General features: G+C 42.7%; 1 non-coding gene across 1 annotated transcript; it reads right to left on the bottom strand.

Annotated features, from left to right (window-relative positions):
• Window positions 1-1,182: 1,182 nt before the first annotated feature.
• Window positions 1,183-1,255, bottom strand: Trnaa-cgc (transfer RNA alanine (anticodon CGC)). The gene has a single exon. It is a non-coding gene; the product is annotated as a tRNA-Ala (tRNA).
• Between the last annotated feature and the right edge of the window lie 21,582 nt (window positions 1,256-22,837).

Raw genomic sequence — 22,837 nt, 5'->3', positions numbered from 1 at the left:
TATTCCTAGTATTGATACCATGTATTGAGTTATTGGCTGGAAATAGAGACATACTATTTTCAACAAATTTCGTTAAGGAATACATATACTGAGAAGCAATGGTTAGAATACCTGGTTTCTCGAATAGGTTTATACATTGTGTTCTTGAATTTACATCAAAAATGAATCTTACTACATGCTTTTGCACTATAGAAACTTTTGTTCAGTTTGATGAGTTACTCCAGAATATGATCCCATATGACATAATAGAATGAAAGTAAGCAAAGTATGTAAGTTTTTTTAGATTTATATCTTTCACATTTGACATCATTTGCATTGCAAATACAATCTTAATTAGGTGCTGCAGCAATTCTGTGGTATGTCCTTCCCGGCTGAATTTATTATCAGGTTGTGATAGCAGAAATTTAACATAGTCAACTTGAGTCTCCATAATGTGGTACATGATGCTTAAAACACTGCTCTGTGTTGCTAACAGAAGTTCAAAAACATCTTGTTGAAGGTCATGATCTTGAACAGAGTTACTCCGTCATCCAAAACATGAATCAAGACACAAAGTAATTAATGATGTTACCTGCCAGTGGGCTTGGGCATTGACTTATACCAAAGAGGGAGGTTGAAAATTTGTTCCAGATTGAGATCTGAAAACGGGTCTCCTGCTTACTAGGCAGTACGCTTACCAGTGCACCATTGGACACAGTGGTCATCGCAACTACTCGGACTACCCATCATACCTCCCGTTAGCTGATATAGTGCCATTTTCACATTATACTCATTACTCACGGCATTTTGGCGGGACTCATAAAGAGTTTGAGCATGGTGTGTATCTGCACTGAAGTGATCAGTTGGTTGCCTTCACCTTATTATATATGTATTGTCTATTTTTCTGACATGTCTAAAAGAACAGACACCACAAATATAATTAATGTGAGGACAACCAATTGATCACTTCCAGTGTGAATGCACTCCATGCCCAAACGGTTATGGGAATTGGCAAAATGCCACAAGTAATGAGGAGGAGGATCTCAGTGTTTAACGTCCCATCGACAACAAGGTCATTAGAGATGGAGTGCAATCTCGGGTGAGGGAAGGATGGGGAAGGAAATTGGCCACGTCCTTTCAAAGGAACCATCCCGGCATTTGCCTGAAGCGATATAGGGAAATCACGGAAAACCTAAATCAGGATGGCCGGAGACGGGATTGAACCGTCGTCCTCCCGAATGCGAGTCCAGTGTGCTAACCACTGCACCACCTCGCTCGGACACAAGTAATGAGGATAGTGTGGGTAAGTTGAGGATTTGTGTCTGATGGGAGGCATGCTAGAGTAATCTGTGCAGTTGCGATGGTGCAGTGGTCACTGAAGCCTATAACTAGGAGACAAGGGTTTAAATCCCGATCTGGCACAAATTTTCTACTTTCCCAATTGATTTAAATCGATGCCCACTGGTAGCTAATGTCATTAATTTCTCTTCGCCTTTATTGATCCATAATGCCTGGTGGGGTCGAAATTGTGTCTGTTCTTTCAGACATGTCAAAAATAACAGACATCACATGTTTGAAACATGGTTTCTAAGCAATTTAAGCAAATTACATGACATCACAAAGAACCCACTCTCTTCTCACTGGATAGATAGGGTTTGGAAAACAGGTTTTTGATGTGGAAACTCGGAGCCCTTTCCAGTCCTTCGAGTTCTTCCCTCCCATATTACAGATTGCTGCTGCAGTTTGGGTTTCAGCTGCTTTGTTATGTTCTGAATTAGGTAACCAGTCTTTCTGCTACCGAAGTCAGAATATACAGGCTGTTTCCATGTTGACAACAAAACCATGACCCATGATTACCATAATATTTTTGCTAGGTCCCAAAATGACATCATTTGATGAGTTGTAGCACAAGCGACCATCTATATTAATCCTGTCAAAATATAGGACTTCTATTTTCTCTAGAGGTTTGACTATTTCTGTCTTTGCTTTCATAAGATCCAGTACTTCTTTCAGAACCCCAGGTCAGGACTCCCTGCTGCCATATCAATAATTGGCATTCACCCACCTTCTTGTCATGTGTGGGCTGGTGGGTGTACTCCCCTACTCTTCATATCAGGATCTGTTGTCTGTGTCTACATTGTATTTTTGAGTCTTATTATGTGTGTGCATGTATCTTTATCCTCATCTCACACTGTGAACCATTGTCATTTGTCTTGATGCCATCACAGTCGTCTCGCCACTCCTGTCTCACTGCCACCACCACTGCTGAAGTCTTCTCACCACCTTCATCTTCTCGTTGCTCGCACCTTCATCAGTTTTCCATCATCACCACATCACTCCAAACGTCGCTGATGTCTTCCCTATCACATCAGAGACATTTCATCGCTGGCTACCGACTCATCATCCACCACAACTCGTCATCATCATCCTTAGCGCCATTACAGCGTCCGCTCACATCACTCAACACTGCCAGCAACGAACTGCCATCTTGATCATTCCATGATGACTCATCTATACATCCTGATTTCCTGCCCCCATTGTCACCACATGGAGCACGTTATCCTGCCTAGCCCCCTACATCTGTCCATCCCCACCCACAATATCCTTTCAACCACAATAGCAACACATAAATATCTCTCCATTTCCAAATCTCCAAACCATTTTTCTTTCAGCTGTGACTAAAATTCCACCACATATATCGCTGCTGTACATGTAACAACTCGCAAAGGAACAGCAGCAACAAACGACATCACAATCAACCCTTCCAGAGCCTCATTGCTCCAATAAAATGCAAGCCATGCTGAAAGACCTACTCTACGCCAAGGTAACCTGCAACAACCCCATATACTGCCGCAACCCCTGCAATCCCATTACCGTTCTTCCCTCCAACAGTTGCTAAGAAATTAAAAAAAACACCAAAATACCGATATCTCTCCCATCCTACACATAAAAACCGCAAATTGAGCTTGACAACATGCAGTGTATGGACACAGTTCCTAACTCTCCAACATCTTCCCTGCCCTTCATACCTTTTTCGTCTCGAACTCAGACCCAAAATTCCCGAAACCCAAATCCCTCACTCACGACATCAGGAAAAACATTCCAAACTTCCAAACCCAACAAATCAGCCCAAGAAAAGACCTTTTTTACTGAAGTCTCTGATCCCTAACTTTCATTTTGACCTCCTTTCCACAATTTTGTGCATTACCATTCGTCTCAAAGCCTCCTTAGCACCTCTCACCACCACATCCTGGTCAGAAAACAGACCACTCTAACCTTCCTGCCATCCTCCAACTCTCACCATAGTGTTCTCCAGGGTCGATTGGTCAGTTGATATAGGGGGAGAGGACCAAATAAAGAGGTCATGGGTTCCATCAGATTAGGGGAGGATGGGGAAGGAAGTCAGGTGTGCCCTTCCAAAGGAACCATCCCAGAAATTGCCTGAAACGATTTAGGGAAGTCACAGAAAACCTAAATCAGGATTACCGAACGCATATTTGAACAGTCGTCCTATAGAACGCAAGTCCAGTGTGCTCGCCCAGTGATTGCCAAGGTTGATCTCGAGATCGTGGATGATGAAGTGGAATTTTAACTGGACACTACATGGATTTAGGAGTCTGAAGAGCCCTTCAGATTAGTAGTAAAATTGGCCCCACTCACCTAGCCCATGATTTCTCTAACTCTGCCTCAACTATAAATCTTTTACTTAAAGAGGGAGTCATAATACATGACCAACATCACAAGGTCAAACCTTTCAAAACCCCTCCTCAGCCCTAATGCTGCCAAAAGTGCCTCTGTTAAAATGATCACTTGACTGCAGATTGTAAAAGGTGATGCATCTGTATGCACTGCAATGCCTCTCATTTTCTTAGTCATTGCCACAACCTTGCTTCCCCTCCTACCTACAACACCTGCAAAGAAACAAACCCCAGCTATCTTATGAAATGCAAAGTGAAACTAAATCTGAAGTCTTTGTCCCACCTGTCCCACTGATAAACTCATTCACCCCAACAGTTCCCTGTGCCCACTTCACTCTGCTGAAGGTATAAAATTCATGACAGTTGTCTTCCAAAGCATCCACCCACTTCAACAATCACAAATGCTCCATCAATTCTGCATTTCTCATTGCTCCATCTTCAATCTCTACACCCAAGCTACCTCCTTCCACAACCACATCCATTTCATCTTCATCGACTTTGACTCCCTAGTCTGGGGGTCCTCTAGTCCTCACTCACACAAACCACTCTTATCCCTTATTCCCCTCACTACAACATCTTGTATCACAAAATCCACTTCCTACCCCAAAAAACATCTTTTAATGCACACCCTGTCCCATCACTAGGTTCATACCTTCAACATGAATGAAACTTTCCTCCAAGCCTATGACAACATCAGAACATCTCCCTGTATCTTTCACAATTCAGATAATCCTCACCCCCTGCAATTTGCCATCGCAACAACATCCTATTTTTGCCACAATCTTTATACTGAAACGTCCCCTTAGAACAATTTATACACGACTGTGCTTAAGCTGACACACAATATTTTTAGCGCAACGCAATCTGACTTCCAAAAATCCCTACGAAAGAATGGCCCTGATTGACATTAACCTATACGTTTCACAAATCACTTACCTCACAAAAATCTTCGTTACTCAAGCTACTGCAATACAGCGAGCGCCACTACTGCCAGCTAAATAAAAGATTCAAACAACTGAAGGCACTAACTACTGATAGGCATAGTTAGCAAATGAAAGGGTTTTAATACAGAACAAACAATGTATTTACCTTAATAGTCATAATATATATATCAGTTCGTGACACCAATTCTTACAAATTTCAAAACTCCGCCATCTCTCTACCCACGTCCACCACTGCTGGCGGCTCACCTCCAACTGCCCAACGCTACGCGCTGTTCACATCCAGCTGCTGCTGCCCAACACTACAATGGCGAGTATTACAACAATGCCAACCAGCCACAGACTGCACACAGCACAGCCAGTGATTTTCATACAGAGCGCTACGTGGCGGCGGCGTTACCAATAAAAAAACCTAAACAGCCTACTTACATAGCCCCCATGCTCCCCACAAAAAAATTTGCAAATTGTTTTGGGCAGTGGCCAATATAGATTTGAAAAATTTTTTCATAATTACAATAACAAAGAAATGAAATGCACACACTTATTGATACAATGTTGGTCAAAAGCTAAAATTTTCTCACAGTCCATAAAGACAGTCCTGATCATTCATCAATGTAAAATTGCAGTGTTTTTCTCAAAGTCTGAGTAGTAAAAGAAAATGCACATGGAAGTAGTGGATTTCCATGCAGTCTTGAAGAAGTAGTGTTGTCCTTCCAACGGAAAGACAGTGCTGACTCTTGACATGCAGACAGGTAATGGGCCACAATAGAGCAAACCCACAGCAGAGTCAGTCGAAGTTGAAGACTATTGGTAGGTAGATCATCACAGAGCAGGCCCACTGTAGTCCTGGTAGAGATTATGGTATTGGTGGGCCACCAGAGGTGCAGACCCACTGCAGTCCTTGTAGAAATAATGGTATTGGTGGGCCATCTAAGGTGCAGACCCACTTCAGTCCTTGTAGAGATGGCCAGCAGCCATCTGTTGCGACTGTGCAGGTCTTGCGGAGAATATAGCAAGTCCATAACCACCACTTGTGCACCCACAAATTTTTTTTTTGAAATGTCCTTAGAACCAGCAATGCTGTTATCCAGTCCCTTACTGAATTATTAACACGCTTGCAAACACTATCAGTCACTACTTCTCACATATTGTCCATATACTATGACAAACAGAAACGTGTGCAGTGAAATGTAATTTACAAGTTACTTAATTTGATGAACTGGTGTCAATTACAATTTCATAACATAAGAATACAATAACAAAGGTACAAAATACATCTTTGAAGAACATGACAATACAGATAACATTTGTAGTAGTACAGTCTTTACAAAAGAATCGAAATAGCAAATACATCAGTGTTATAAAAATTACGACATAAGTACATACATAAAAGATCAGAATAACCTTTGAAACATCAACTTCACACATGAGCATTAAAACAGAACAGAATAAATAATTTCTAAACATATTTACAAAGAAAACGACATATTATTAATGCAAATTATATTTGAGGATAACAGTATTCCTCATCATAGTGAATGTAGCTGAATATTAGAAAATTCTACAAAGTAAGTCTTATCAGATGAACATATAAAGACAGGAAGAACATAAATACACAAGGGTACACAAACATATAGTGGGATAACACAAGGAAAGGGCAGGGTTTGTTTTACTGCAGTATTTTGCAAAAAAAAACTTTCTTTACTTCTCGGAGATCTCCCTTCATTCTTCATTATTTCCAAAAAGTCCTATCTATACCTGCTTTCTGTGCTTTGCTCATATAACCTCTCAGTGCATTTCTTCAATTTCATTGCAACTCATTCTCTTATATAGGTTACCCCCTCTTAAGCTAACTTAAATCTACTGAGCTCAGATGCTTAACTAAGGGACGAGGCAATGCAGCAGCACAAAACAACTTACACAAACAGCAATTATAAAAAAAATGGAAATTGGCAAAAAAAGGCAGCAATATTAAAACTAATATAAGGCAATGCGCAGCAAACAAGAAAAATAAATCTGTAATAAAATTGGCTTAACCTAGTAATACAAAGCGTCATTCAGTAGCACCATGAATGGCAAACAGCCGCAGCAAATGCTATAATTTATACCTAAACATGACAAAGCTCAAGCAGAAAAAATGTTACACTAAAGACAACAATGCAGATAAGGACAATGTCTATTCACATCTTAATGTCTATGCAATTAAAGTGGTGCACCACAAAAACTAATGCTACAACAAATTACCAAGTACTTGAAAAGAAAATTATATATACAGTTACTGTTATTAGTCGCTTCTTATTGCTCTTTCCATTCCAAGAGCTCCTTTTTCGAAGAATGTGGATCATAAAATAATTATTTAATAGATCTGTTGACAGAAAGTGTTCACATTAGCAAATGCATTTAATTTTCTTTTATAAAACCAATGCTGCAACACAGCTGGAAACCAGATATCAAATGAAATAAGCAACTATGAAAGGCAAAGCATAAAAATATCATTCAATAGTCATGTAACATTTCATAAGTTAGTACAAATTCTCTCAACTCTCGTAGAAAGACGCTTGTCATTATCAGGTGTGCAGAAGTAAATAAGTATCTTTTCCAAGTAATGAGCGTGTCGTTTTTGCGATGCTTTCTACAAAGGAATGTCAATAGCGAGGATAATTGCCTCCCTTTTTTTACTTGTGCCTCTGAAAGGCACACACTAATGGCTTGTTTCCTGGTGGCTATCGCCCAGCTGGGCGCCCATGACGCATTACGTGCAGGTGGTCACTTAACTTTCTCACCGAAATATTTACGACCCCAGTTAACGCTACAGTGACAGTCTCATATTAAAAAAATTCACAGGTCGAGAATTTGCGTTACAAATCTGTAGAAACATAATCCTATAAATACAACAGTGTCCAAAAACTTTTCGCCAGCATAGTGATACATTTGTGCGTATCCACACATTTCATAACACTTAAAGTATGATTCTCGGTTTCCAACATCCTTTTTCACAAACCAGAGTCCCTAACCACTACTCATTATTCCTTGCTTTATTACACATATACACTCCTGGAAATGGAAAAAAGAACACATTGACACCGGTGTGTCAGACCCACCATACTTGCTCCGGACACTGCGAGAGGGCTGTACAAGCAATGATCACACGCACGGCACAGCGGACACACCAGGAACCGCGGTGTTGGCCGTCGAATGGCTCTAGCTGCGCAGCATTTGTGCACCGCCGCCGTCAGTGTCAGCCAGTTTGCCGTGGCATACGGAGCTGCATCGCAGTCTTTAACACTGGTAACACGCCGCGACAGCGTGGACGTGAACCGTATGTGCAGTTGACGGACTTTGAGCGAGGGCGTATAGTGGGCATGCGGGAGGCCGGGTGGACGTACCGCCGAATTGCTCAACACGTGGGGCGTGAGGTCTCCACAGTACATCGCTGTTGTCGCCAGTGGTCGGCGGAAGGTGCACGTACCGGTCGACCTGGGACCGGACCGCAGCGATGCACGGATGCACGCCAAGACCGTAGGATCCTACGCAGTGCCGTAGGGGACCACACCGCCACTTCCCAGCAAATTAGGGACACTGTTGCTCCTGGGGTATCGGCGAGGACCATTCGCAACCGTCTCCATGAAGCTGGGCTACGGTCCCGCACACCGTTAGGCCGTCTTCCGCTCACGCCCCAACATCGTGCAGCCCGCCTCCAGTGGTGTCGCGACAGGCGCGAATGGAGGGACGAATGGAGACGTGTCGTCTTCAGCGATGAGAGTCGCTTCTGCCTTGATGCCAATGATGGTCGTATGCGTGTTTGGCGCCGTGCAGGTGAGCGCCACAATCAGGACTGCATACGACCGAGGCACACAGGGCCAACACCCGGCATCATGGTGTGGGGAGCGATCTCCTACACTGGCCGTACACCTCTGGTGATCGTCGAGGGGACACTGAATAGTGCACGGTACATCCAAACCGTCATCGAACCCATCGTTCTACCATTCCTAGACCGGCAAGGGAACTTGCTGTTCCAACAGGACAATGCACGTCCGCATGTATCCCGTGCCACCCAACGTACTCTAGAAGGTGTAAGTCAACTACCCTGGTCAGCAAGATCTCCGGATCTGTCCCCCATTGAGCATGTTTGGGACTGGATGAAGCGTCGTCTCACGCGGTCTGCACGTCCAGCACGAACGCTGGTCCAACTGAGGCGCCAGGTGGAAATGGCATGGCAAGCCGTTCCACAGTACTACATCCAGCATCTCTACGATCGTCTCCATGGGAGAATAGCAGCCTGCATTGCTGCGAAAGGTGGATATACACTGTACTAGTGCCGACATTGTGCATGCTCTGTTGCCTGTGTCTATGTGCCTGTGGTTCTGTTAGTGTGATCATGTGATGTATCTGACCCCAGGAATGTGTCAATAAAGTTTCCCCTTCCTGGGACAATGAATTCACGGTGTTCTTATTTCAATTTCCAGGAGTGTATATAGTGGCTTGTTTTGCATGTAAAAAAGTATATTCCTACACTGGACACAAAAGTGGAACTTCAGATTTGCTAAAACATTCGTGTGAGGCTGGACAAAATAGCATACTTACTTATTTAAATACCAAGAGAGACGTGAAAGTTCCTGAAGTTCCGACAAATTTCAAGACAGCCGCGACAGAAAACTTACCAATCTTGTCAGCATAGACATTTTACCATTCGAAGTTGCACGTGGATCTGGGTTTCTCGAGACAGCACAGTTTCTTATTGATGTGGGGGCGAAGTACGGTGCAGTGAGTGCTAAGGAACTGCTACCTCATCCAACCACCATATCCAGAAATTTGAAGGAAACGGCCGATCGTCTGCGTGAAACTGACCCCTCAGAAGTGAAGAATATATTCAGAGATATAGGTGGAGCACTAACTGTCGATTTATGGACTGATTCGTACCGTAAAATAAACTATATGGGAGTGATGCACATTATGTTAATTATGAAGAAGTGAAACTTGAGGATCGAGTGTTGTGCACCAGAAATTTTGAGAGTGAGATTTAAAAAAAAAAAAAAACAGGAGAAAACATTAAACTTGAATTAATTAAGATACTACGGTCGTTCGATTTATTCAGTGCTGTGAATAACATCGTGTTCGTTGCGGATAGAGGTCCAAATATTGTGGCAGCACTTCGCCAATACAAGAGACTCTCGTGCTCAGCACACATTGCTTAATACTGTGCTGGAGCACACGACTCGAGGAGGCGCGAATGATGAGAAGAGTGACGTGCAGCGACTAATAAATTCCTATTGAGCTATCAAAACTTTCTTTAAAAGATCTGGTCTTCAGAATCGCCTTCAGAAGTCATTGAAAGGAGATATAGACACACGATGGAACAGCAAATTGGATATGTTTGAGGCTATTAATTCACAATGGTTTGAAGTTCTGTCAATTTTGTCGGAGAAAAATCAAGATAATTTGATTGATTCTATAGACAAGAGGATGTTGGAAAATATAATAACCTTTCTGACAACATTTAAAATAGCTTCTTGTGATCTCAAAGCCTCCAAAACCCCTACGCTTTATTTGTGTGTGTTGTGGAAGTTAAAACTTCTCTCCTTCCTTGAAAAAAGTATGGCGACAGCCCATTTATGATAGATTTAAAGAGTACAGCCAGATCTATTTTAATCAGCAAATGGGACATAAAAGTAACCCATAAACTTGCAACGTTTTTGAATCCAAAATATAAAAACCTAAAATTTCTTAGCAGTGCCGAAAAAGATGAAGTTTTAAAGGAAGCGAAAAGTTATGATGCGATAAATTGTCCGCAGTTAAAAGATAAGGAGGAAACAACATCTGGAATGCCTGAAAAAAAAAGAAAAAAAACAGAAGTCTGACGTACTTTTTAATGAATTTGAAGATTCCTCAGAAGACGAATCGACGAGAGATATTGACTTTGCGTCAGACGAAATTCTCAGATATACGAATGATAAAGTCCAATTTTCGGAAGGCATCGACCTGATAGCTTGGTGGCATGGACGTGAAAACGTCTATCCGCGTCTTTCCAAACTTGCATACTTCGTGCACTGCATTCCAGCGTCCAGCGCGCCATCTGAGAGAAGCTTCTCTACTGCGGGACAAATAATGCAGGACCGACGCACGTCTTTGAAGCCACAGACGATTGATGACATCATGTTCCTGCATAGTAATTTTCCAAAGTAAAAAGGTACTTGTACAGCTTCTCTTACTTCACTGTGTTTTTTGGGCTTATCTGAATTAGTTACAATTTTTTTCATCTGATTCTTTCTTTTACAGAATTTGGTTCAAATGGCTCTGAGCACTATGGGACTCAACTGCTGTGGTCATTAGTCCCCTAGAACTTAGAACTACTGAAACCTAACTAACCTAAGGACATCACACACATCCATGCCCGAGGCAGGATTCGAACCTGCGACCGTAGCAGCCGCACGGCTCCGGACTGCGCGCCTAGAACCGCGAGACCACCGCGGCCGGCTTACAGAATTTGAATCAGAAGCAAGCAGAAGATGAAAATATTTAATCTGAAGCCTGTGAGTTTTTATTGTAATATTTATAGTAAAGAATGTCCTTGGTGTATTGTTAGTGCTTTTACTATTCCCAACAAGAACCTTTAAGTAGTATTAGGTAAAAGAAGGAAATATTTAACAAGCAATTTGTTTTGTTGTAATTTTCGTATTAAAGAGGTCAATTTTAAGTTTTTACTCTTCGCAACAAGAACATTCAACAGGTAACCCGTCAATATTATTAAACTAGGTAATGATGACCTCATAAGTGCCTACCTAAATTTTAGCGTGCACTACAGTAACATTTGCAGCTGCCGAGCATTGTCGCTCTTTGTGAACAGTGAAACAGCCCGGCCGGAGCGGTGGCACGGCGTGCCTTGTAATTAATTACAAGTGGGACTTCGAACTACAGCTCACGACCACCAACAAGCTGTGACTGCGATAGCCTGTGAAAGATTATTCTGATCACATTGAAAACTTACAAAATATTCAAATCATCCAAAATAATAATGTGTCTTTTAATTTACCAGCAAATTAGTACAGATAAGGGCTGAAATTCGTAACAAAATTGTACATTTTAACTGTAACTCGGTATTGCTTAACAGGGAACAGTGCCTAACATTTGAAGTTAAGGGACAGTGGTTTTTATATAGACATCTTGAAATCGTTTGCAGTTCCATTAAACTCTGAAAAAAAATATTTTTTAACAATGAAAGTATTAACTGCGAAATCTACTGCAAATTTTGTCTTAGTAACTTAGACCAACGTTGAAGATGTTTTAAAGTGTGAAAAACTTTGTTTAGTTGAGAATGAAACAGGTATTTCATTTATCGCTAGGTCTTAATTCGATCAATCAGCCAAAAGGTGAGGTTCGAGATTTCAATCGCATTTTTACCTAAAGCTAAATGGACTCCTAATTTCTATAACCACTGATTTTGTAGAAGACGAATTATTTCTTCCAGAGAACGTCAATCATTGCTGGCAGTTTAACTTTTTCACAGGTGCGCCAGCGTTTTGCAGTGTAGGCCTAATACTGTAAATATTTTCACCTGGAAATGACGAGGACTGAAAGCGTAAGCTATAATATAATCATCAGCTCACCTGAATGGCTTCAAAATTTGACACATCCAAGCAGTGAGTACAAAACAACTGTCGGTAAATGATGCAATATGCTAGTAACTGTTTAAAATGTGATAGTAACAGTTTAAAACCATCGTCATTTTCAGCTGCCTTGGCGGAAGAGCAGCGAAGTATAACTGTTTCTACACACGTATTTTCATCATTTAATACTATTGCATTGAATTTTATTTTTTTAAATAGCGTTTCCAATCTTAGGAGATCCGAGCCGCTACTGTGTGTGCTCCGGAGCGCCAAGGCTTTCCTGTTTGGAATGGTCTGCTTTAGAGTAGGCATAGAGCATTTCCTGTGATTTAAGAAGTCAAAAGTAGTTAAGTTGTCATAGAAATGGCACCCTAACAATAAATATGTCATTACATATGATGATTCTAAGTACCACTGTCTATTGCTAGTAATTACTCAATCAAAACGTAAATATATGAGGATGCGGATTGCACTCTTCTTATCCGCGCAGACCTCTACTTATAGGTCAACACAAACTGCTATGTACGTTGCATAAATGATGGCACTTACTCCCTTTGCAATATCAATTGGCTAGAAATACACTAAAGTATTCTTGCGCTGCATAAGACAATGACGGCACTTGTAGTTGATGCTACAGTACAATTGACTACTATCAGTAATCATATAACTATGCATTGCACATGAATAAAGTGCGGTACCTAATGAAACGAAATTTATCCATAGGAAATCGGCTCAACAGTTATGCATTATTTTACATACATTTCCATAATACCTAAGAAAACAGGTTTCCCAGCTGCAACTTACAAACCACAGTAGTGACGGTGTTTACATTCGTTCTTCCAATAAGCAAAATTTTTACAGTCATTACTAAAGCATCGAAAATCATAGTGTGCGCAAATTCGTACCAAGAACAAAATACAGTAATCCGATAGCCTTATAAGTCGCCGATAAGCAGAAGCCAACTGACTTTAAGAATGATTACCATTTCGTTATAATCACTTAAGTACATCGTCAACTAAACTCTGACCTATAGTAATCCATTAGGTGCAAATCAAATGAAAAACCACATTAGACGAACTATTAACTGCTACATGGGCAGCATATGATTCGAAACCTGGCTGTAGAAAGTACATTTTAGTCCTTAACTCATTGTAAAGGGACAAAAGCCAATTCATGGAAGTGGCTATGTAACTAGTGTAGGAAGCTCTGCTCCTCATATTGCAGAGTAACCAGAATATTATACAATAGCCCATGGTGCGAAACAGGCCCAAAACGGCGTAAAACACATGATGTCATTGTGCCGTGACATACGTTAACCAACTGGTTAAATCTATTTACGCTATAATACACACTCCACAACAGGAGTTGGTATTCCGTTCCCAGGACATTAGTAACTACAGTCTTTGCCTAAACATGGGAAAAAAACACACTGTATCTAAAATCTACTTTCTCGTTGAGTACCTAATCTGATTCTTTGTTTTAATTCCTATAAATTTCTAATTTTCAAGAGTATTCAACTGGTGGAACACTTCCAGAGTTTCTTGTATCGTCCCCACTACGTGTCCTTCGTTCTTTAAATGCAGGGCAAACGCTGTTCTGTTAGTTTCACTAACACGCTCCCTGAACCTAATGGAGAAGGACTTGCGCTTATAACCTATATAAAATGTATCATAGGATCTCCACTTGAACTTATAATCCCCTGTCACCTCAGATTTTCGAGCATTACCCGTGCGAACTCCATTGCTTAGTCTGTGCTTGAAGAGATCCCTGTTCGGAATGCCATTTGAAATCTTTTAGGGAGACCGATGCTAGTTGTGTAGACATAGGCCCCTGTCATTGTGAAGCCAAAACTTTTAATCCTCACCACGCGTAATCTTATCCTGTCTTTGTTTTTGAAGCACAATGATAATATTATACGTTTTATGTGGGAAGAAAATCTCGCCTTTGTCATTGTTATACCACATGTTGCCCTAATTGCAATAAGCATCTGTTACTGTTTAATAATTACTGCTACAATAGCACCAATGCAGCTAACTTCCACGTAAAAGAAATGAAAACACACAGAATGAGAGAATATCGCTGGCTAACATCTATGAAAAGATAATGATGCCACAGAAAAATTGTATAATGCATCGTGTATATAGATATCAAAATAGCAGAGTGGTAGTGGTATGAGTGAAAACTAATACGACCAATCGCGAATTTTAAAATAAAATGTAGTGTGGAACGGAAACAGAGCAAATAGAAAATGATTGTCATATTAATACTCGTATCTTCAAAATAGCATAAATTAATGGCATTCGTGGCGCAGTTTGTATAAAATTCATACTCGATTAAAAAGTAAGTTTAGAAACAAAACATACACGATCTACGGCGCAGCGATGGAGCGCTTCTTGAGATACTTCCAGATTTTGTCGCTAGATGGCACAGCCATAACCTCAGGTACAGGTCCATATAGTGAGCTCACTGGGTCCGGACGGAGTTTACATGCGACACATCTTCCGGGTGACGAGAGCTGAATTTTGGAATCCGTTGTTTCTCATCAATCAAATACTAGAGGGAGACAGCTTCACGCTCAGCCTAATATTTCTACTTATTCCACCTCTACAAAATGTCGCCGTGTCCACATTAACCATAACTTTTTGCAAACAAGAGCACGTTACAAAAACACTTGTGCGTTTACATGGGGGCAAAAGTCGATTGTGAAAGCGGAAAACCGAATTTCCAAAACCAATTTTGGGGTGTTTACATGATTAATCAGAAGCGGTATTGGGAAACAGGTTTACATAATCCGGTTTTTGTAGCTCCATGTACACATGGTGCATTTTTCTTCACTGAAACACCAATGCATTTCATGCTGTTAGTCTCTCGTATTGTCACTATTTGGCCTCTGCTCTTTATGTTTACTGTGTTACCTACAATTTTTTGGGGGTTATCTTAACTAGTGCGATCCACAACGTACCTACCAGCGGGTGTCCAGCAAAATTGCGGTGTTGATGTTTTCTTTCAAATTTCGTAGTCGTCTTCGCCTGGTTTCCTTACGCGCTCATGCAACATGTGCAAAACAATAATAATTTGATAGTTCTTGCGCCCAGTGATGGGTTAAGGACGGTTGGCGTTTGCAAAAACGGTTTTATGCAGTCCTGAACTGCTTTCTCATTATTTTTGGTGTTGGACTCACACGTTAATACAGCCAAAGAAATAAATTCAAACAAAAACGAAACTGGAGCTTGATAAAAAAAGAAAATCTTCGAAAGCGATAATAAATTTGCAGTGGAACTATATGTAGGATGGCACAATAGATGTTAAACCTTAAAATGTTTATTTGACACCAAAAACGGTGGTCGAGCCACAGTCACTAAAACAATAATTTTTTTTAAGAGATTACATTATTAGTTTCGACGCACTGAATTGTCATTTTCAAATGTAACCACACTTCTTTCTCATGTTACTAAAAATACACAAAAACCAGTAAACTGAAGCAAAGGCAACAGAAACGGATTACAAGACGTCATTACAATTTATGGTTGATAAGTCATTTCACGTGTATGAATATCAAGAGCTCAGATGGCAGCCCAGTTCTAAGCAAAGAAGGGAAGGCAGAAAGGTGGAAGGAATATATAGAAGGTTTATACAAGGGCGATGTACTTGAGGACAATATTATGGAAATAGAAGAGGATGTAGATGAAGACGAAATGGGAGATACGATACTGCGTGAAGAGTTTGACAGAGCACTGAAAGACCTGAGTCGAAACAAGGCCCCCGGAGTAGACAACATTCCATTAGAACTACTGACGGCCTTGGGAGAGCCAGTCATGACAAAACTCTACCATCTGGTGAGCAAGATGTATGAGACAGGCGAAATACCCTCAGACTTCAAGAAGAATATAATAATTCCAATCCCAAAGAAAGCAGGTGCTGACAGATGTGAAAATTACCGAACTATCAGTTTAATAAGCCACGGCTGCAAAATACTAACGCGAATTCTTTACAGACGAATGGAAAAACTGGTAGATGCAGACCTCGGGGAGGATCAGTTTGGATTCCGTCGAAATGTTGGAACACGTGAGGCAATACTGACCTTACGACTTATCTTAGAAGAAAGATTAAGAAAAGGCAAACCTACGTTTCTAGCATTTGTAGACTTAGAGAAAGCTTTTGACAATGTTGACTGGAATACTCTTTTTCAAATTCTAAAGGTGGCAGGGGTAAAATACAGGGAGCGAAAGGCTATTTATAATTTGTACAGAAACCAGATGGCAGTAATAAGAGCCGAGGGACATGAAAGGGAAGCAGTGGTTGGGAAAGGGGTGAGACAGGGTTGTAGCCTCTCCCCGATGTTATTCAATCTGTATATTGAGCAAGCAGTAAAGGAAACAAAAGAAAAATTTGGAGTAGGTATTAAAATTCATGGAGACGAAGTAAAAACTTTGAGGTTCGCCGATGACATTGTAATTCTGTCAGAGACGGCAAAGGACTTGGAAGAGCAGTTGAACGGAATGGACAGTGTCTTGAAAGGAGGATATAAGATGAACATTAACAAAAGCAAAACGAGGATAATGGAATGTAGTCAAATTAAATCGGGTGATGCTGAGGGAATTAGATTAGGAAATGAGACACTTAAAGTAGTAAAGGAGTTTTGCTATTTAGGAAGTAAAATAACTGATGATGGTCGAAGTAGAGAGGATATAAAATGTAGACTGGCAATGGCAAGGAAAGCGTTTCTGAAGAAGAGAAATTTGTTAACATCGAATATAGATTTATGTATCAGGAAGTCGTTTCTGAAAGTATTTGTTTGGAGTGTAGCCATGTATGGAAGTGAAACATGGACGATAACTAGTTTGGACAAGAAGAGAATAGAAGCTTTCGAAATGTGGTGCTACAGAAGAATACTGAAGATAAGGTGGATAGATCACGTAACTAATGAGGAGGTATTGAATAGGATTGGGGAGAAGAGAAGTTTGTGGCACAACTTGACTAGAAGAAGGGATCGGTTGGTAGGACATATTTTGAGGCATCAAGGGATCACAAATTTAGCATTGGAAGGCAGCTTGGAGGGTAAAACTCGTAGAGGGAGACCGAGAGATGAGTACACTAAGCAGATTCAGAAGGATGTAGGTTGCAGTAGGTACTGGGAGATGAAGCAGCTTGCACAGGATAGAGTAGCATGGAGAGCTGCATCAAACCAGTCTCAGGACTGAAGACAACAACAACAACAAGTCATTTCACACTTTAATGCACTGTACATGACAATTGCATAGGGATGAAATATATTATACACTCTTGCATTACATCCTGCAGTGATGCAACGATCATTATGCAAAGGCTCACACGTAGTAATCTTATGACGTGCAACGAGCCCCAAAAATAGAACACAGCACTGTGTCCCATTTGGGACTAAAACAAGACCAAATGGGAGTGCATCGTCTTTGTAAGATTTCATTAGCAGAACGCAGTACGACCGCATGCTGTGTTCTAATTTTTGGGCTTGCTGCACGTTATAAGATTACTACATGTAAGCCTTTGTTTGCAAAATTATCGTTTCATCACTGCAGGATGTAATGCAAGACTGTATAATATCTTTCATCCCTATGCGGTTATCATTTACACTGCATTAAGGTGTGAAATAACTGATCAACAAAAAACTGTCATGACGTCTTGTGACCCGTTTCTGCCACCTTTGCTTCAGTTTACTGGTTTTAGTGTATTTTTCGTAATATATGAAAGAAGTGTGGTTGTAATTATTAATGCAGTTTTCCAGGTTCGCGATTACATTTGAAAATGACAACTCAGCGCGTCGGAACTAGTAATCTAACATTTTAAACATTTTATTGTTTTCGTTACTGGGGCTTGACGACCGTTTGTGGTGTCAAATAAACATTTCAAATTTATTCAGTCCTTGATGTAAGTTATGTCGAAGTACAAAAAAAGTTGAACCATTTATACTTGCATTTATTTGAATACTATGACGTATTACATTACAAACCACAAGAGCATAGAATCACAAACTCATGGAGAATTTACATCGATGGACAACATGTTCAGTGTGGCCACCATTTTGCCGTCGTAGCTGCTCAAGACGGACACTCATATTCCGTACTACTCGTCGGCACAGATTTTCATGAATTGTGTTGCACACTTCCATTGCTAGGGCTCTGAGTCCCACTAGATCTCGAGGATGCTGACGGAAGACTTCTTCTTTTAAATATCCCCACAGGAAATAATCGGAAGAATTTATGACGGGGCTGTGAGATGGCCAACTTTGCCCACATTGAAGACGCTGAGAAAGGCGGTGAGACAACACTCTTCCACCAAAAGTTTCATGCAGAAAGTCGAGAAAAAAATTGCCTATATGTGGACGGACTCCATCCTGCGAAAACCACTACATGTACAATTAAAGTCCAGTGGCATAAAGTGCAGGAAGGAACTGGTTTCACAACATGCCCATTTGCGGTACAGGACTGATCTTTTCTTCGATAAAGAAAGATCCAGTTAAACCGTGGCTTAATATGGCAGCCCAGACACTTTTTGACCGTAATTGTCCCTTTCATGGAAGGTCACTAGACGTTCGGTAGCCCAAAATCCTACATTTTGTTTATTGACTACAGTATTAAAGCATTAAGGACCGGATAGTTTCGTTCCAATTTATCGCAGTGGAGGGGTATTGCGTGCTGCCTGATTTGCAAGCAGCCCACACTGCGTAACTGTCTTGCAGATCCTCTAGTCTCCTATCGGAACAGTCGTTTGAAACACGGTATTTTTCTCGGCTAGCTGTTTTGTATTTGCAAGTAAGCATAACCAAATTTTGCAAATGATTTATTTTAAACTTTCTGAGTTTGAACATAAAATGTTTCTCCACATTATGAATCAATATTTTTTAATACATGCAGAAAAGTACCACTTTTTATAAATTGCAATCGTGATATAATTGCAAAGTACACTACTGGTCATTCAAACTGCTACACAAAGAAGAAATGCAGATGATAAACGGGTATTCATTGGACTAATATATTATACTAAAACTGACATGTGATTACATTTTCACGCAATTTGGGTGCACAGATCCCGAGAAATCAGTACCCAGAGCAACCACCTCTGGCCGTAATAACGGCCTGGATACGCCTGGGCATAGAGTCAAACAGAGCTTGGATGGTGTGTACAGATACAGCTGCCCATGCAGCTTCAACACGTTACCACAGTTCATCAAGAGTAGTGACTGGCATATTGTGACGAGCCAGTTACTCGGCCACCATTGACCAGACGTTTTAGTTGGTGAGAGGTCTGGAGATTGTGCTGGCCAGGGCAGCAGTCCAACATTTTCTGTATCCAGAAAGGCCCGTACAGGACCTGCAACATGCGGTAGTGCATTACCCTGCTGAAATGTAGGGTTTCATAAGGATCGAATGAAGGGTAGAGCCACGAGTCCTAACACATCTGAAATGTAACATCCACTGTTCAAAGTGCCGTCACTGTGAACAAGAGGTGACCGAGACGTGTAACCAATGGCACCCCATACCATCACGCCGGGTGATACGCCTGTATAGTGATGACGAATACACGCTTCCAATGTGCGTTCACCGCGATGTCGCCAAACACGGATGCGACCATCATGATGCTGTAAACAGAAACTGGATTCATCCGAAAAAATGACGTTTTGCCCTTCGTGCACCCAGGTTCGTCGTTGAGTACACAATCGCAGGCGCTGCTGTGTGTGATGCAGCGTCAAGGGTAACCACAGCCATGGTCTCCGAGCTGATAGTCCATGCTGCTGCAAACGTCGTCGAACTGTTCGTGCAGATGGTTGTTGTCTTGCATACGTCCTCATCTGTTGACTCAGGGATCGAGACGTGGCTGCACGATCCGTTACAGCCATGCGGAAAAGATGATTGTCATCTCGATTGCTAGTGATACGAGGCCGTTGGGATCCAGCACGGTGTTCCGTATTACCCTCTTAAACCCGCCGATTCCATATTCTGCTAACAGTCATTGGATCTCGACCAACACGAGCGGCAATGTCGTGATACGACAAACCGCAAGCGCGATAGGCTACAATCCGAACTTTATCAAACTCGGAAACGTGATGGTACGCATTTCTCTTCCTTACACGAGGCATCACAACAACTGCTGTTTGTGTATGAGAAGTGGGTTGGAAACGTTCCTCATGTCAGCACGTTGTAGGTGTCGCCACCGGCGCCAACCTTGTGTGAATGCTCCGAAAAGCTAATCATTTGCATATCACTGCATCTTCTTCTTGTCGGTTAAATTTCACCTCTGTAGCACGTTATCTTCATGGTGTAGCAATTTTAATGGCCAGTAGTTACATTTAAAAATTATAATCATCATATTCTTGTATAACAATTATATCACAAACAAACTTAATAAGTAACTATGTCTGCAGTGCCCATTTGTTGATATGTTCCTTCGTAATAAAATTTACTTTACACTTAGCTCTGCATTGAGCCAACTGGAATGCCTACCGGGATACCCTCTCCACCCAGGTCGACAGCCACCCCTTCACCTACCGCCACCCTGACGATGTAACCCATGCGGCCTCCTTTCTCCAACAGACCTTGTCTGAGGCCGTGGAGGCCCACGTCCCTACTGTCGCCATCCACCCCCACCGTCCTCCCTTACCCCCACAGGCCAACCTCCTCCTCCGTGAATCCCGTCGTCTCTACCGTGCCTTCCTCCACACGTGTGACCCGGACACACTACGACGCCGCCGGAAACTCCAGCGACACATTCGTAATTTGCTCGCGGCCGAGAAACGCCGGGACTGGCGACAGACATGCACCCGTTTGAATGCCACCCTACCTATCAACTCGTCCAAGTTCTGGTCAGCCTTCCATCGCCTTACCGGAACTAAATCCTCCCCCTATCCTCTCCTCCAAGATGATCACCCACTCCCTGACACTCTTAGTAAGGCCAATCACTTTGCCTCCTACCTCTCCCATGTATTTTCCATCCCCGATGATCCCCAGTTCGATTACTCCCTCTTCCCGGATGTCCGCGATCGAAATGACACCTCTGTCCCTCCCCTAGCGCCTGGTTTCCAGTACTTGGACAACATTGCAAACACAGAACTCAATGCCCCTATCACTACACAGGATCTCATTGCTACACTCCGCACCAAATGCAACACCGCTCCTGGTCACGATCGTGTCACCTTCGTGAAGATCCTGTCTCTTTCCTCTCCACCCTGGCCAGGCTCTACAGTGTAGTCCTGTCCACCGGTTACTACCCCGACCTGTGGAAAACCTCACATATCCTGACGTTCCTTAAACCTGGTAAACCGCCATCCGCCGTCTCCTCCTACCGTCCCATCAGCCTTACCTCGGTCTTCAGCAAGGTCCTGGAATCTATCCTCACCCGCCGCATCCACCAGCATCTCCGCCAGCACCACCTCCTTCCCATCACCCAGTGTGGCTTTCTGCCATCCTTCACCTAACTCATCTCCTTTCTGAACAGCTTAATTCCCGTCGCTCTGCAATCTTCCTCTCCCTGGACCTCGAACGTGCTTATGACCGCGTATGGCATTCCGGTCTCCTCTTCAAGCTCCAAACCTTCGCCCTTCCCATTAATTACGTCCGTCTGATCGGCTCCTTTCTCTCCCGCCGTCCTTCCTCCGTCACCATCCATAACACAGATTCCTACACCTTTTTTCCCTCCGCTGGTGTGCCCCAAGGCTCCGTTCTCTCCCCCCATCTGTACCTTTTGTATACGGCGGACATGCCGCCACCGTCACCCCCTGTCCACCTTCTCCAGTTTGCCGATGACATCGCCTTCCTTGCCCTTGCCCCCACCCTGCAGCGCTCCCAACACCTTCTCCAATCCCATCTTGACCGGTTCACCGCTTGGTGCAACCAGTGGTTGCTCAAGGTCAAACCCTCCAAAACCCAGGCGATCATTGTAGGCAAAACCACCCCTTCCTTCCGCCTCCTTGATTTCTATCTCACCATCTATGGCCGTCCTTTCGCCCTCACTCCCACCCTCAAGTACCTTGGCGCCACCCTCAACCGCCGCCTCTCCTAGACCCCCCATCTCCGGACAATCCAAGCCAAGGCACACTCCCGACTCCGCCTCCTCAAGCTCCTTTCGGGCCGTACGTAGGGTCTGGATCCCTCCACCCTCCTCCACACCTATAAATCCCTCATCCGCCCTATCCTCTGCTACGCCGATCCGGCCTGGATCTCCGCCCCCCTTCCTTTTATAAATTCCTTCAAATCCTTGAACGCCATGCTCTCCGCCTCGCCTATCGCACCCGTCTCCCCTCTCCCATGCGGATCCTGTATGGTCTCATTCCTTTCCCCCACCTCCTCCTTTTCCTTGAAAGGATACAGATCCTGTACACCTCCCGCAAACTCGACCCTCCTCACCCGCTTGTCTCGCCCATCCTCTCCCAACCCCGCCCGCTGCCGCGCCTGTATTCCCACGTCCCACCCGGTCTCCATCTCTTCACCCTCCTTACCCTCTCCCAAGGTGGCTTCCGGCAGCTCCCCTCCCTGATGATGTCCTCCTCCCCTCCATCTACCCCTCCTATCAACTTTGATCCTCCCTCCCTCTTCCTCTGTCTGTTCCTTTGGGCACCCTCCCTCCCTCCTCCCTTTCTCCCCAC

This window comes from Schistocerca gregaria, chromosome 4 (genome assembly GCF_023897955.1).
Source record: "Schistocerca gregaria isolate iqSchGreg1 chromosome 4, iqSchGreg1.2, whole genome shotgun sequence".
Classification (NCBI taxonomy): Eukaryota; Metazoa; Arthropoda; class Insecta; order Orthoptera; family Acrididae; genus Schistocerca; species Schistocerca gregaria.
Note: the sequence above shows the minus strand (reverse complement) of the source record. Positions and strands in the feature narration are given on the sequence as shown.